Source organism: Macrobrachium nipponense, chromosome 31, assembly GCF_015104395.2.
Source record: "Macrobrachium nipponense isolate FS-2020 chromosome 31, ASM1510439v2, whole genome shotgun sequence".
Classification (NCBI taxonomy): Eukaryota; Metazoa; Arthropoda; class Malacostraca; order Decapoda; family Palaemonidae; genus Macrobrachium; species Macrobrachium nipponense.
Window position 1 is genome coordinate 10,159,448 of NC_061093.1, and position 17,185 is coordinate 10,176,632.

Sequence of the window (17,185 nt, forward strand, 5' to 3'; positions counted from 1 at the left end):
CCCCTGCAGGATTAAACATAAAGTGGCTTACAGGATTACCTGCCTATTTCAACACCTCGATGTTCTTAAAGGCGAGAATTTTGGTCCTAATATATTAGTTTCAAGATATGAATTATTCCGGGATCAACCACCCCCACGGGAACTTACTGACACTCCAACCAGGGTCATTTCCACCGCAAGTGCCAGTCAACCCCCCACGGCGAGTGACTGCCCACTCCCCCTGGCTAACCCCCTATCCACCCAAATGATCAGCACATTCATCTCCCATCTTCGTGAGTAGCCATGGATACATTAATCATAATCTCTTGGAATATTTTTGGCCTCAAGCGGAGCATTCCTCTCCTAAACATGTTCTGCAAAAACTTCAAAGGCATCATTGCATTGCAAGAAACGCTCCTCTGGCCACATGACCTTGCCATCTGCAATTCAATTCATGAAGATTTCAGAACCTTCTTGACTTCATCGATGCAAGTTACAGATCAAATCATAGCCGGTCGCCCGAAAGGGGGCCTTTCTTTCCTGTGGCAGACAATATGATAAAGGTGATGACCTACAGGAGTGACAGATTGCTGGGGCTTCAAGTGACAGTAGGGAACACTAAAATCCTAATTATTAATGTTTATATGCCATGGGAAAATAACAATAATTTTGATCACTACTGCATGATCCTAGGGGAGTTACACAGTATTATTCATGATTCTCCTGCTGATCATATTTGTATAATCAGGGACCTTAATTCTCACCCCACAAAACAATTTTATAATGAACTTACTTGTTTCTGTCAAAATCATGCTCTCCAAATTAGTGATGTACTGCTCCTCCCTTCCTCCTCTTATTCATATGTACGTAATAGAGCGAACGCTATTACAACTTCCTGGCTGGACCACTGCATCACATCTCCACAACTTCATGATTCTATTATGACCTGCAATATTCGCTATGATCTTGCAACGGGCTACGATCACATCCCATTACAGGTGTCATTCAGTACCCCATCCCTCCCTACCGTGAACCCACTAACTGACCGCCCTCCAGCGGTTAACTGGGAGTTTAAAAACCAACAGAAAACCAGATACTTTAGGGCGACCACGGAAACCAGGTTGTGGGCAATAGTTCAACCGGCAGACACCTTACTTTGTACTAACACAAATTGTAGAAATGACCACCACAGGAGGGACCTGAATGAATTCTATTCCAACATAATATCCGCTATGCTTGCTTCGGGCAGGACTGCCTACAGATTTCGTCAAGGTAATTCTCGTAATATACCTGGATGGAATGACTTGGTTAAAGATCTTTATACATACTCACAAGAAATTTTTTTACTGTGGAGGCAAAATGGTAGCCCCAGGGAAGGGCACACTGCATTACTAATGAGACAGGCGAGAGCGCAGTTCAGACTTGCTCTTAAGCACTGCAGGTTAAATGAAAAACAACTAAGAGCCGATGCAATGCCTAGAAACTTAGAATCTGGTGATTATCGTCGTCTTTGGAAAGATATCCAGTCCTTAAATCCCAAAACTAAAAAGCTATCACAGAGAGTAGGGGAAGCAGTCAGAGACGAAGCTATCGCAAGTATGTGGGGTGATCACTTCAACAATATCCTGAATTGCATAAATGATCAAGATTCCCGAAGGGATGTAGATAACCTCCTTACTGACAACATTCAATTTCATTTTGCAGACCGTATTACGCCAGGTAACATCAGCGATGCCACAAATAGCCTACCTAATAATAATCGCCCGTCTGTGATGGTCTTCCTGCAGAGGCCTTCAAATTCTGCCATCCGATAATTCACATTTTGCTAGCTGCCCTATTCAATGTGTGCATAATTCACCGGTTTCTTCCAGACTCCCTACTCTTTGTCCATTTGATACCATTAATCAAAAACAAGCTAAAGGATGCAGCTGACCCTGGCAACTACTGGCTGCAGCTGACCCTGGCAACTACCAGCCAATTGCAATCACAACGATCGCATCAAAGATACTTGAGTCTGTTCTTTTAGTGAGACTTCTCCCCTTTCTAAACACCACTGACAACCAGTTCGGGTTTAAAGCAAACCACTCAACCGACATCTGCATCTACATACTGAAAGAAATGCTGAACTACTACCTATCATCAGCCTCTCCTGTTTTTCTTTGTTTTGTAGATGTGAGAAAAGCATTTGACAGAGTAAACTACCTGAAGATCTTCCTGAAGCTGCATAAAAGGGGCACACCCCTGTATCTAATTGGCATTTTGCATTGCTGGTTCTCCACACAGCAATTCTGTGTCAAATGGGGTAACGTATTATTTTACACCTTCGGCTCCCTAAACGGGCTTCGGCAAGGGGGCATTCTCTCTCCTTACTTGTTTAATACGTACACAGATGCCTTGAATGTCAAACTGAACTCACTCCCAATCGGATGCACCGTCAATGAAACAACTATAAACAACCTCTGTTACGCCGACGATATGGTTCTGATTTCCCCATCAGTGCAAGGTCTCCAACGACTCATCGACACTTGCCCCCAATATGCAGAGGAATTTGATATAATCTACAACGAAACCAAGACCCAGTGCATGTCGCTGCTCCCGAGATCACTTAAGTATATTGCAGAACCACAAATTTTCCTCGGAAACCATCAGCTGGAATTTGTGCACGAATTTCCGTATTTGGGTCACATTATCACCGATTACATAAAAGATATGGCAGACATTGAACAGAGGCGTCGTAAACTATGTGCAGCTGGCAACATGATTGCAAGGAGGTTCGCCTTTTGTCACCGAGACGTGAAACTGCTGCTCTTCCGCTCGTACTGCTACAGTATCTATGGGTGTTCCCTCTGGACGAACTATACCCGAGAGACCATGAGACGCATCACTGTTGTGCACAATGACATTCTGAGATGCCTCACAAACACTCCCTGCTACCACTCCGCCACACAGATGTTCATAAAAAACCGCCTGGACAATTTAAAAATTATTGTTAGGAGGCGAACAATGTCCAGTCTGGTAACCCGAGTGAGAAACAGCAGCAACTCGCTCATACAAAGCATCCTAAGGAGTGAAGCAAGAAGAAGATCTAAATTGTGGGAAAGATGGGAAAATGAGGCCTTTGTCCCCAAAAGGACTGTATTGGCAATTTGTAATCTGCAGTTTTTGTCATTATTACATTTATTGCTGTTATTTTGATTTTTAAACATCTAACTTACCTGGTAGTTATACATATAGCTAACGTCCCTGACGTCACAGCAGAATTTCAAAACTCGCGGCAATCGCCGATTGGGTAGTCAGGTGCACCACCTGTGCGCCCTCTACCCAGGTACATAGAACCGTTCCAACTATTCCGCAGATCTTCCCTGCCGCCGCATCGGTGACATCGTTGGAATTTTGCTCGTTTGGCCCGTGTTTTTTCACTGTTATTTGGTGAAGTACACTTTGGCTTTGGCTTTCGCTTGTTGTTGGGTGCATGTCGATCATCTTGATGATGGATCATAATGAATGATGATGATAAGAGAATTTTTTATTTAGAGTATTATTGGTTTGACTTGCTTATTCTTGATCTCTCTTTTGCATTTTCCAAACATGGCTGACTCTGCTTCGAGTGTAAGAATGTGAGTGAAAGGATGTATTACTTGGCTTGCTAAAACCTCGATAGATCCTCATTCAATTTATATGAATTTAGAGGCAAGAGTGGTGAGTTGGATGATAGGAGGAAGAATGTGTCCATTTACCTGAAAAGGAGTGTATGGATATTATTGCTATGTGCGAAAGCTTGAAAAGAATAAGATCAGGAGAGCGAAGAGTAGTATGTCTCGCTCTTCTAGAAATAGTCAGGGAATTGACAATTCTCTTTCCCTTGCTAGTGATCCTATTGATCCTGCTTCCGTAGTAATAGTTCCTATTCCCCCTACTGATACAGGTGTTGGTCCAACTTTAAAGGACATGATAGCGGCCATTCAAGCCCTTGGTAAAGGTAGAATCCTTCGTAGAAACAGGGAGAAATCATGGTCGAATATGAGAGATCTTAAAATCACAAGTTACAGTGCTAAAATCAGTGCAAGTGCAAGTGCAGTGGAGGGTGCGACCGCTCGGATCTGTCGCGCTCCTAGTCCTAGACCTCTTCCAAGCTCACCAACCCCTGTGAGAAGGAATGTCGACCGACGAAGGTAGGCGAGAGGTTTTAGCTCCCGAGCGGCCATCCCCTCGAGCGTACCTGTTGACGATCCCCGGGACGCTCACCCTCGCCATAGGTAAGGCGAGGTAAAATAATTATGTTTTTCCGTTGATACCGCTCGGATCTGTCGTGCTCCTAGTCCTAGACCTCTTCCAAGCTCACCAACCCCTGTGAGAAGGAAAGTCGACCGACGAAGGGAGAGAGGTTTTAGCTCCCGAGCGGCCGTCCCCTCGAGCGTACCTGTTGATTATCCCCAGGACGCTCACCCTCGCCATTGGAAAGACGAGGTTAAAGTGTTTTCTTCATCGTCTGACGACTCAGTACCCAGACGGGGCTGGCATCAGACTTCAAAATCTAGACCCCTCAAAAGATGACATCCAGTAGAGCAGGACGCCAAGCGTCAAGAACTGCCAGGATGTAGTCATTGGAGCAGTCCGGAGTGATTTTCTTCCGAGTACAAAGACAAAGGGAGGTTGGAGAATGTCAGTTCCCCTACCAAAACCAGTAAGATGTCGCACAGGCGGCCATCTGCTTCGGTAGGAGGCGGAAAGACGTCGGACACGGTTGGTCCCTTTTTTTAAAGCAGTAAGATGTCGCACAGGCGGCCATCTGCTTCGGTAGAGGACGAACAGATGTTAGACGCTTATATGCCGTCTGTACATGCTCCGCCTCCTCCCTCCTCCTTCGGGTTGGTTTTCGTCTCTGGATGATTCATTGATTTACGTGGAGAGAGTCTGATGTGGTCGCTGCTTCTCCTGTCTGGTCTCAGCATGGGGCTCCGGATCTGAATATAATTCAGGATATGCAGAACAAACTTTCTTCCCTCATGAAGGTCTGGCTTCCTGCAAGCAAAAAGAAGATAGCTCGACATGAAGCCGAGCGTCAAGAACATAAACATCGTGACGCCGGACGCCAAAGAGCCGAGCGTCAAGAGGATCATGGCACCGAGCGTCAAGAGCTTGAGCGTCAGGATCATAAACATCATGACTCTGGACACCAAAAAGAGCCGAGTGTCAAGAGGATCATGGCGCCGACTGTCAAGAGCTTGAGCGTCAAGATCATAAACATAATGACGCCGGACACCAAAGATCCGAGCGTCAAAATACTTTATTCCATATGTTTCAGTATTTAAATTTTATAAAACTATTCAATTTTGGGATATGTAAGACCACTCAAATTACTATACAGAGATTGTAAATCTAATTATACAAGACTAGATAGAACAATGGGTCTCAAAACCAAACAGCAGATTAAGTACCTGGTCATGCTAATATACACAACAACAGTAGTGAGAGGCTTATTGTGAACACTCCTGTAGAGAAGTTTGAGAAGGTGAAAGTACAGTTCCTTCTTTATCAGGAGGATCAAGATTAGCTCTAGCTGGTCATCCTAGTCCATCTTTCATCTTTCGTATGAATATCCTGTGTGTGCGAGATATCATTTGATTTTCCACTCCTGAATATGCATCTGTTATCAGCTGCACAGAGGGAGGTGTGGAGTTTGCATCAGGAAGACCTCTGTGCCACAGGTGTGGATATTGGAAAGTTCCACCTGCGCATCATTATTTTGAAGATGCAGGCAGTATGACGTGGTAGGTCATCTGGGGTTTGCTGATGAGTAACAACCATTCATATGTCAACAATCTGGGTGTCAACTCCACATCCAAGCAAAGGGAATGTTGTGGTATAGCAGTTCAGTTGTCAGGAAGACTGTTTCAGCTATAGGAATTGTTGGTAATCAATGTTTGCTATTCTTATGCGGTGCACTGTAGGTATAAGTAAAGGGTATTTGCTGCACTTCCTTTTTAGCCCTTCACTTTAACCTCATTAGTCCATTCTTCCCCTTTTCCATTCAGTCTCGCTAACTATAACTTAATAGTGAAATTGTTGGAATTTGTTCTAGTTGTACCTATAGACCCTTTATCTTGCTTTCAAATCACTCCTATTCCCCTATTCCCTCTTCTCACTGTCCTAAATGCTGATTGCTGAAAGTATCCCAAGGACTGAAAGCACCCTCAGGTTCGACTATATGGAAAACTTCATTTCATTGATTCTTTCATTCATGGTGTTTTGCACACTCATTCTGGACCCATGGAATACAGACGGTTGGGTATTTTTCTTTCCCCTTTGTCCCTGAGTTTGTGGTAAGAAGTCAGGACCCATAAGTTATTGGAAAGAAATTTGAGAACATCTCTATCTCTTCAGGAAATTTACAAGACACATCAACTTAGGCCTGATTGCTTATGATTCTTAATTTGATATTGCTTGAAACACGAGAGAAGTATCCCAGAACAATATCTTTCTGGCTGTATGAGATGATAAAGCAGGCACATTGGTTGTCCAGAGAAGTTAATAATCTTCCAGTATGGACAGGAGCTCACAAGCCAACACTTGTTCAGAAGGGATTTTGCTGTTCTACTGGTTGGCAAGGCTGGGGTCTGGTGCTGTCTAACTGCCTTCAATTTTTTATCTTATCATAGACAGAAAAACCTCTTGTACTAGGTACGAAGGGTGGCAAATTACTAGGGTGAATAAGTGAGAAAGATTGATACTTTTTCCCCCCTTCCTCATCCTCTGTAGAGACCACAGTAGTCAGTAGAGAATGAGCTGAAATGGGCCCGTTACAGGTGAGTCACACAACAAACAATTCTGTCACTACATGCAATTCTTCTACCTTTCTGTTAGTAAGAGGTGTTTGTGTCTATGTATGTGTGTGTGTGTGTATGGGTATGCATATAAAACATCATGGTCTAGGGCTTAATTGTCATAATAGTATCTACCTAACTGTTTATCCTAGAGTAAAATTTCACTATGATTATTCTTTACTCTGGGACCGGACACACTCAGCCCTAGCAGACGCCAAAGGGTGGTTCAGGAGCTATGTTTTCCCCTGTTTTTAACCATGACTGGGACGGACTTTTGTCTGATGAGTAATTTTTTTATATATCAGATGAGGGATTGTGTTTTTATTAGAGAGAATAGTTGATTTTTAGACAATTTGCATTCTCTCATTGATAAACAACACGAAGTCTATCATAATCGCACCACAAACCCAACTAAGGGATTTCAGCTGGAACCGGGAACACTATGCAAAAAAAATCTAGGAAATATGAAAATATTTTATGGTTTGTTGTTGTGCTCAGTTAACATCTATTATTTTAACTTTGCGTTATTTTTTAGTTTTCTATTGATGATGGAAACTGTCTATTTGCGAAACTTGTGTAGAAGATATTTATCACTACACTGGTTGATATATATATATATATATATATATATATATATATATATATATATATATATATATATATATATATATATATATGTATATATATATATATATATATATATATATGATATATATATATATATATATATATATATATATATATATATATAAGATAAAAAACACATAAAACACCATTTGAACGTTGGAACCATATATTTCGAGCACTTCCTTCTACGCTCCTGATCACTGGTAAAATATGGACATAGGATGTCTTACAAGAATATATATACAAAACATATGTAGGTGTGGCATTAAGTCTCTGTTGGTGACCCAGAGACTTACTGCCACCCCTACATATGTTTTGTATATATACTCTTGTAAAACATGCTATGTCCATATTTTACCAGTGATCAGGAGTGCAGAAGGAAGTGCTCGAAATATATGGTTCCAACGTTCAAATAATGTTTTAAGGGCCTTTCATCTCCATATTATACTGTTGTATTATAGTAAAAGAGACATTCATATATATATATATATATATATATATATATATATATATATATATATATATATATATATATATATATATATATATATATATATATATATAATTCAGTGGGTTGTATTTGTTTCTAGGGAATAATTGTATGTAAAATACGTGTATATCTTTTTATCTATATATATATATATATATATATATTATATATATATATATATATATATATATATATATATATATATATATATATATATATATATATATATATATATATATATATATATATATATATATATATATATATATATATATATTATATATATATATATAAACATATTTTTTCTTATTTTGTAGGTTCTGCCCGGGCCCCGTCTAGAGAAAATGCCGCCTACATCCGGTCAGCTGAAACTGACAGTTGACAAAGGCGGTCGCATAAGGATAGACAAGGGCGGTCGGGCAGACGGGGCAGGAGGCTTTGCAAAGAATCCTGAAGCTTTGACGTCAATGAAATGGGATCCAAGGAGCGAGTATCCGCCTTGGGTCAACTGTACCTGGAAGGTGGCTGTGGACTCCAGGAACCTGGTGGAAGTCGATATTCTCAAATTCAGCACAGCCGAAGAAGACGTACTGACGGTAAGGGCTCCATTCTTTTATAATGTTTCACTCGGTGATGGATTTCGGTTTCTTATAACGGAAACCGTTATGTAATGCAGCAATGGATCATATTTCAAATGGGTTTGTTGGGGGGTGGGGGGGAAGGGGCGTTTGTATACCAAATTCATTAGTCTCCACAGCTTTAATGCAACAATGTTGATGTGTATTTGATATTTGTTTATGAAACGGAAATTTCAATCTCATTAGAATAACCAGCTTTTTAAGCAGAGCTCAAGGTTTTTTATGGCTGGTTTATCTATTAATTACTCCAATACTGGAATGTTATTTGGAATCCTGTAGTATGTTGACTTCAGGAAGAATGAACATCTTGGATTTGATATTTCCTAAAATGTCATTTGCGTCGTTGGCCTTGAGGGGTTGCTCATACCAACTCCTCAGTTCTGTTGCAAGTTTCAGAACAAAGTTTCAGAACCAAGTTTCAGAACTGTCTTTATGTTCTGTATTTTACTAGACTGTATTTTACTAGAGTAGGAGCGAACTTCACTCTCAAGACCTTATTTCTTTTTATGAATAACTTGGATGATTGTAATGGTGTTCATGGTAACAAATGTTTGAAGAGTCGAGGAATATGATTACTACTACTCTTATAAATTTCGAATGTTTGAAGAGAAGACTCGTCATAGATATGGAGTGACACATGAAAGTATCAACCGCGAGAATGACAATGGTAAGTGTACTGTTAACAAAAAAGTTGGAAGAAAAAATCAATGTATTAATAGATACAAACAATGGCCAAACGTAATGTTAATGGTAATGATCTTAGTTAAGATATTTTATGGTAAAGAATTTCACGAATGGGTTGAACTACGTCATAACTACAACGAAGAAATGTTTGCTATACATTTTTGAGGTCTTTGAAACTGTGTTATTTTTGCAATAATAAAGTATGTGGATGACAACGGTTTAAGTAGGTATCCCATTTCTGTCATGATCCATTTCTATATTTTCATTTTGTAATCATTCCTGCATTCTTTGTATCCAATGTTTCCATCAATGGAAACATTTCAATGTTTCCATTAATGATTCGTTCATCAGTGGTTTAATTTTCTACCTTCAGATTATATTTTGAGCGGAATAATCTCCACATTGCTTTGGGTTTACTGAGAGAGAGAGAGAGAGAGAGAGAGAGAGAGAGAGAGAGAGAGAGAGAGAGAGAGAGAGAGAGAGAGCAATTAACCCTCTCTCGGAAAGATTTTCCAGTTAAAGCCATTATTATTATTATTATTTTTTTTTGGGGGGGGGGGGGGGGGGGGGGGGGGTTATCACAGTCCTCCAATTCGACTGGGTGGTATTTATAGTAAGGGGTTCCGGGTTGCATCCTGCCTCCTTAGGAGTCCATCACTCTTCTTACTGTGCGCCGTTTCTAGGATCACACTCTTCTGCATGAGTCCTGGAGCTACTTCGGCCTCTAGTTTTTCCAGATTCCTTTTCAGGAAACTTGGGATCGTGCCTAGTGTTCCTATGATTATGGGTACAATTTCCACTGACATATCCCATATCCTTCTTATTTCTATTTTCAGGTCTTGATACTTATCCATTTTTTCCCTTTCTTTCTCTTCAACTCTGGTGTCCCATGGTATTGCGACATCAATGAGTGATACTTTCTTCTTGATTTTGTCAATCAACGTCACTTCTGGTCTATTTGCACGTATCACCCTATCTGTTCTGATACCATAGTCTTAGAGGATCTTTGCCTGATCGTTTTCTATCACTCCCTCAGGTTGGTGCTCGTACCACTTATTACTGCAAGGTAGCTGGTGTTTCTTGCACAGGCTCCAGTGGAGGGCTTTTGCCACTGAATCATGCCTCTTTTTGTACTGGTTCTGTGCAAGTGCCGGGCATTCGCTTGCTATGTGGTTTATGGTCTCATTTTTCGTATTGCACTTCCTGCATATGGGAGAGATGTAATTTCCATCTATCGTTCTTTGGATATATCTGGTTCTTAGGGCCTGATCTTGTGCCGCTGTTATCATTCCTTCAGTTTCCTTCTTTAGCTCTCCCCTTTGTAACCATTGCCATGTGTCATCGCTGGCCAGTTCTTTAGTCTGTCTCATGTATTGTCCGTGCATTGGTTTGTTGTGCCATTCCTCTGTTCTGTTTGTCATTCTCCTGTCTCTGTATATTCGTGGGTCTTCGTCTACTTTTATCAGTCCTTCTTCCCATGCACTCTTTAGCCACTCATCTTCACTGGTTTTCAGATATTGCCCCAGTGCTCTGTTCTCGATGTTGACGCATTCCTCTATGCTTAGTAGTCCTCTCCCTCCTTCCTTTCGTGTTATGTATAGTTGTCCGTACATGCTCTTGGGTGTAGTGCTTTGTGTATTGTCATATGTTTCCTCGTTTTCTGGTCTATGTTGTGGAGTTCTGCCTTTGTCCATTCCACTATTCCTGCACTGTATCTGATTACTGGCACTGCCCATGTGTTTATGGCTTTTATCATATTTCCGGCGTAGAGTTTTGACTTGAGTATCGCCTTGAGTCTCTGCATATATTCTTTCCTGATCGTGTCCTTCATCTCTTGGTGTTTTATATCCCCTCCTTCCATTATTCCCAGGTATTTGTATCCCGTCTCATCTATGTGTTTGATGTTGCTCCCATCTGGTAGCTTTATCCCTTCCGTCCTTGTTACTTTGCCCTTTTGTATGTTGACTAAGGCACATTTTTCTATTCCAAACTCCATCCTGATGTCCCCAGATACAATCCTTACAGTCTGGATTAGGGTATCTATTTCCTTGATGCTCTTATCATACAGCTTGATGTCGTCCATGAACATCAGATGGTTAATTCTGTTGCCTCTTTTCTTGAGTTGGTACCCAGCATCCATCTTCTGTAGTACTTTTGTCATGGGAATCATGGCTACTACGAAGAGTAGTGGGGACAGTGAGTCTCCCTGGAAGATCCCTCTCCTGATATTAACCTCTGCTAGTCTTATTCCAGAGCTTGTAAGTATTGTATTCCAGTTGCGCATTGTATTTTTGAGGAAGCTGATGGTGTTTTCCTCTGCCCCATATATTTTCAGGCATTCTATTAGCTATGTGTGTGGTATCATGTCGAAGGCTTTCTTATAGTCTATCCATGCCATGCTTAGGTTGGTTTTCCTTCTCTTACTGTTCTTCATTACCATTTTGTCTATCAGGAGCTGGTCTTTTGTGCCCCTACATTTCCTTCTGCAGCCTTTCTGTTGGTGGGGGATGGTGTTTGTATCCTCTAGGTAGTTGTATAGCCTTTCGCTGATGATACCTGTTAGTAACTTCCACATTATTGGTAGGCAGGTGATAGGCCTGTAGTTACTGGCTATATTTCCCTTACTCTTGTCTTTCTGGACTAAGGATGTTCTTCCTGTGGTCATCCATTTGGGCGCATGGTGATTTGTGATACAGTGCTGGAGTTGTTCTGCTATTCTTGGGTGTAGGGCCTTGAAGTTTTTGAGCCAGTATCCGTGGACTTCATCGGGACCTGGGGCTTTCCAGTTGGGCATTTTCTTTAGTTGGTGTCTGACTGTGTCTGTCGTGATGTCAGTGAATCTTTGTTTTATTTGTTTTATTCTCCCTGTTTCTTCTGCCTTCACTTCCTGGAGCCATGTTGCATGTTTGTTGTGTGATACCGGATTGCTCCATATGTTTTCCCAGAGTTTCTTACTTGGTTCGGCTTCAGGAATTTCTTGGTGGCTGTCTTCCCTTCTTAGTTGGCTGTATAGTCTTTTCTGGTTGGTTCCGAATAGTTTGTTCTGTTGGTATCCCTTATTCCTGTTCATGTATCGTTGGATCTTATGTGCTTTGGCCTTAAGCCTCTGTTTTACATCTTCTATTGTGTTGTTTAGTCCCCTCTCGTGTACTTTGTATTTCTCGTTCAGTTCCTCCCTTGTTTTCTTGCTTCTTAGCCTTTTTTCTGCCATCTCTTTCAGTTTACTCAAGTCAGATCTCATCACCATGATTTGCTTTTCCAGGCGCCTTTTCCAAGGCGGTTGCTGTTTTGGCTTCTGTTGAGTTGGTTGTGCTGGTGGTGTTGGTGTTCGTGTCCCCATCAGTTCTACTACTAGTCTTGCTCCTGCATATGTCAAGTTATTTGTTTCTGTGATATTGGTGGTGTGTATTAGTCTCATTATTTCATTGACCTCACTTGTTTTCTCCCTTAATTTCTTGGTGTTGTAGGCTTTCATGGAGGGGATCATTGTTCTCTGTATCTGGCTTCATCCATTGTCTGATCTTTTCTACCCATTCCGTCCTCTCTGTTACTTTGTTGGTGTTTATTCTTGTGTCGTTGTTTGATACCTCATCATCCCTGTCATCTTCTGTGGCATCGTCTCTCAGTTAGTCTTCTTGTAATTCGTTGCCGTGTGTCATTTCCCTTTCCAGTTCCTCTCTTTCTGTTGGGGAGAGCCAGTTCTTTTTCTTTATGTTCCTATTATTATTATTATTATTAGTATTATCATTATCATTATCATTATCATTATCATTATCATTATCATTATCATTATCATTATTGTAGTGGTAGTAGTAGTTTATAAACGTTTCTTGCGAAAAATTCAAGGGAACTGAGTTCACCCATCAGTGCTTAACAGTATAGAATGCTCTTATAGGAAGTAAAGAGTAAAAGAAAAATTTTATGCATAATTACCAATAGATGCTAATAACTACATGATTTTGTAGGTAGTCTGTATACGACCATTCTCGTATATTTGTATGTATAACATTACATTAGGATTGACCTTGGACATTGTTTTTATTAAGACTGACTGCTTGGCATCGGGTACTTCCAATGAAATTTTTTTTTCTTTTTTTGGAGATCAGTGTTTTTGAAGAATTTTCTTTAAAGAGTCAATTAGTGTATGACCAGTTTCTTAAAAGGCTTTTCATAGTCCTTATATTTTGGATTGCATGCTCAGGCTTCCCACGGCTTAATCTAATTGAACACTTTCGTAACAAAATTCCATTACGGCTCAAACTGAGCTTTCATTTGATCTCTTTTTCGCGCAAAAGAAATTCATTTTTCACTCTCACGATGCATATTTATCTGTTGAAGAATTTCTTTTAGCTTCTGCAGGAAAAGAAAAAAAAGAAATTTTCCACAAAAGGCGTTACCTTTCTGCAGTTCTTCATAGTTGCTACACCAGAGTTGATACGCAAAAGAAATTTATTTATCACTTCCACGAGGAATATTTATCTGTTGTAGAATTTCTTTATCTTCTGTAAAAAGAGAAAAAAACTATTTCCCACAAAGGGTATCACTACTTTGCAGTTTTTCATAGTTAATATTCTGTAATCAATGAAATCGCTGCTCATCCACTGGGAAACTTACTTAAGACTATCATGCGGAGTTGTTAGTCCCAGCTCTTCAGTCAAGTACATGGAGATTTTACTTAGTCTTCCTCTTAGTCATTATGTTACCTTGACTTCTCACGGGAGAAGTCCCTTTATTTCCACGGAAAAATTGTCCCCTTCCCAGCTGTGAATATCTTTCGATGTCTCATTGGCGAACTTCTTTGACCCTTCCTCTAAAATGTAAGTAAGATCTTGGGAAATCTGGCAAATGTCTCGACAAAGATCGCAACAATGATTGGCGGGGAGTTATTTATTTATTGAATTATTTATCTGTGTCCGATATGCTTTTACTCTGTCATTTCAAATGCCTGCAGAGGTACAATAAAATCTTCCAGCTTCAGCGGCAAAAATGAAATGCTACGTGACAGCATTGATTTGCATATAGATTCATGTGGTTATTAATGAGTTTATTATGCTTGTTAGGATGCAACCTCTCACGCAGGCTATGATAAAATTGGGCTGCGTTAATTATGAAACCACAAATGAAATTAATTTTATTAACTGGAGCATTGTCCTATATCCTGTTACCATTTCATTCAGTTATTCATAAGAGTCAGTTTACACGGGGAAAATGTTTTCTGTAGCATGTACAAAGTGATAAAAAAACCCACTAACGAATAAGAAAGCAGCTCAAACAAATATCGAAACCCAAGAGCTGATCAAACGTATTCATTACCTTTAGAAAGAAAGGAAGTTTCGTCTCTGGTTCTGCCTGTATTTATTTCCATTCATGTTTTTCGTGGCAGGATTACGTGAAAACTGTTGAGCTGATTTTGCACAATGGTTTTACTTTAATAATATACTACGATCCACGAAGCAACTGATTACGTTTTGGTATGGAGATATATATATATATATATATATATATATATATATATATATATATATATATATATATATATATATATATATATATATATATTTATAATATATATATATTTATATATATATATATATATATATATATATATAAATATATATACATAAATACATATATATGACTGGTAAAAATGTTCTGTTACATCAGAAATCCATAAAAGGAGCCCATAAAAACACCAAAATATAGAGAGAAAAGTACTATATATCAGAGACTGCTGTCTCCCACTTCAGATATATGAATGAGAAAAGTTTACAGAAAAATTGGCTTACCTGTGGATGGATCTATAGGTATAAATAACACCTTTTCTGTAAACTTTTCTCATTCATATACCTGAAGAGGGAGACAGCAGTCTCTGAAATATAGTACTTTTCTCTCTATATTTTGGTGTTTTTTATGGGCTCCTTTTCTTATATATATATATAATATATATATTATATATATATATATATATATATATATATATATATATATATATATATATATACATATATATATATATATATATATATATATATATATATATATATATATATATGTATATATGTATATATATATATATATATATATATATATATATATATATATATATATATATATATATATATATATATATATACATATATATATACATATATATATGGGATTTTTTTATTCCTTCATATATTGTCATTGTCACTTATGCAAGTTCTAAACAAGCAACGGCTTCAAGTGTTTGTTTATGGAAAAGTAGATTTTGCTAAATAATGGGTTTAAAATGTAAATAGTCTCCAAAAAAATTTGTGTATGATGAACATTTTTATCATAAAATATTTAACGCATGAAAACAATGAAAAATATATATATAAGGTAACTAATTTGCAATTTAGTGATTTTATCTTTGTAAGGTCATTCTGAAATATTTTACTTATTATACAGAGGTCCAAATAGTACGCGCCAGTGCTAATGTTAAAATTACAACTGGAAGTAAGTTGTATAAGCAGATTCGAAAAGATTTCATATTTCACTTGAATGAAGGTAGCACTGGATGTTTGCCCAGTTTGCAGAATACTTATGCTGCTTAATTAGTACTTCTAAATCCTTGCTAGATGGCCGTTATAAAAAGAGGCACAGTCCAAACATAGAATCTTATTTAATATATTGTTGTTTTCCTTAGGGCTATTTTTTCTTATTGAAAATCCTTTTAGTGTGTTATTAAAAGATTTTAACAATGAATATATATTCTTTCCGAGGTAGAGATAATAAGATATTAAATCACAATTGTAGCTTAATGCAATGGAGTTCTCTAAGGCCTTTCGACTATGAAAAATGCCTTTGGTTACGGATATATCATAGAATAGTTGTAATATATGTAGTATATTTGATGATGTATTCGTATCCAAATGTATTTTTCAAATTCAGTACCGTAAAAGAGGTGAACTTCATAGGGAGAAGTAAAAGGAAATTTACGGGAGACTAAAGACTCAAATTCAAAACTAAACGGAAAACTGAGGAAACTCACTAACGACAACGTTACCAAACAAAATGCGAAAAAAGTGTTTCGTGAATTTGTATAGCAAAACATTTTAGTGACGAATGCTGTCTATGACTTCTTTTCCTGTTTCTTTTGAAAACTCCAGTGACCTTCCGCGCCATCTTTTTCATATTAGAAAAGAATGTTTATTCGCAGTTGAAATTCCCCGATGAGATTTATTTTCCTAAACGGTTTAGCAAAGCATGGACTGAACTGAGAATTGGTAAAGCCATTCACATCTCAAAGGCCAATAAGTCAAATACCGTTGTTACAATGGATACTATAACTTAGTCTCTCAGATGGAAGATATAATTACGAGTATACTGATGCAAATAGAATAAGACCCTACTGGATGATGCAGATAACTCACTCAGCAGTAATGTTAAAATGAAAAATAAGAAAGACCTTGTCACTCAGTTTTCAGCAAATTCTTGAACGCTATTATACCTATTGGTTAAAAGGAATAATGAAAATATTCCCTTGTCACCTACAATTAACTGTAGGTTCTTACTTTACTTTATCTTCCCGCCACTGACCATTAATGGCATAAGGCTGATACAGTTCCTCTCCATCTGTCTCTATCCTGAGCCATTTCCCTCGCTTCCTCTAGGTTCTGGATTTCACCTTCAAGATCTCTGACAATTATGTCTATCCACCTCGTTCTTGGCTTACTCAGCGGTTTTCTTCCTATTTGTACTGCTCTCAGTGCTCTCCTGGGGGCTCTATTCCCATCCATCCTCTCAACATGTCTAAACATCTTCAGCCTGATACTGATTGGCCTTTGTCTCAATCTCATCCTGATGTCTTCATTCCTAACAAAATCGTCCCATTTAATGCCAAGTATCCTCCTCAGCAACTTCATCTCAAAAGCATCCAACCTTCTCTCCTCTGTTCTGGTCAGTGCCCAGGTGGACGA